Below are 1,292 nucleotides of genomic sequence, written 5' to 3'. Positions count from 1 at the left end.
GGTTAGAGTGTAGAAATAAAATGAGAATACTTTTCTTCTTCTTTCCTTCCCTCTTTCTTTTTTGCACAAAATGTTAATGTTTGATGATAGTATAGTCCTTCCAGTTTCCAATCTGAGGTGCTAATCTAATTTTCTAAAATGTCTTAGTTCTTAAACTGTGGTATTAATACATTAATATATTTTAGATCACAGAATAAATATTTAAGAGCAAGAAGAAGGGGGTTATTTCCCTTTATATATAATCTGTGCAGTAATTAAGTCCCCCTCCACTTTCCTACTTATTCTAGAGCTCACACTCTCTGCTTCATTCAAGTTCTATGTCCCAATTGCTCTCACTTTTGAAATTCTTACCTCTGGTTTAATGTCAGTGTTAAATTTGCTTTACCCATTTGCTTGGAAACATAACATCAAATCTTCAAAGTACTCATGCCACTCTCTTCAACTGTCCCAGTCCAAATTGGTCACCCTTCTGAGGTAGACAAATGCACTTATTATGAACATGCTTCAAGGTTGGGCTTAAATATCCTTTAACTTTTGGTATATCTTATTGTCCATCTTTCCTACAAGGTTGTTACAGAAGAATAAATTTGACTCATCAACAACCAGATAGAACTAAGAATAGTATTTGGTGCATAGTTTCTCAGATATGCATAATTAGCATAATAGTATTACATCTGATATGGACAATATAATAACACTTATCCCAGCCTACTGTGGGTACAAAGAAGTATCGTGATATGTCTCTACTTTTAACCTATAAATTTTAAGGGGTATAAAGCAAAAATATTTCCTGTGAAAAGTGCTAGACACTTTTGTGAATGTTGTTAGTACAAGGGTACTTAAAAAATTGTGAAAAAATAGAATTAAAAGATAATATAAATCTTTATAAATTTTTTGAAATATGCTTGTATTTTATTAATTTTTTGGCAAGACTAAGTATTACAAATCATGCTTGGCTGGATCAGTAGTTATCAGTCTTCATAAAGGTCATTTTGAAATAGAAGTGTTTGCCAATTTCCATTAAATACAACACCTACAGGAGGGCCTAAATTTCCTTTAATATTTTGCTATTTCTGAGACAGAAATACCTTCTTCACTTGGCTTGAATATTTTATTTCTTTCTTTTTGTTAATTCCACTTGTCACATAGAATTTTAATGAGGTATTTGTTTTTTTTGTTTTTTTTTTTCCTTTTTTTTTTTTTTCGTGTCCGGCAACGGATCGCAACCCTTAGTGTCACGCCCGTACCGGACCGGGGACCGGCAACGGGATCGCAAACCTCGGTGCTGCACC

This window comes from Galeopterus variegatus, unplaced genomic scaffold (genome assembly GCF_000696425.1).
Source record: "Galeopterus variegatus unplaced genomic scaffold, G_variegatus-3.0.2 Scaffold13540, whole genome shotgun sequence".
Taxonomy (NCBI): domain Eukaryota; kingdom Metazoa; phylum Chordata; class Mammalia; order Dermoptera; family Cynocephalidae; genus Galeopterus; species Galeopterus variegatus.
Note: the sequence above shows the minus strand (reverse complement) of the source record.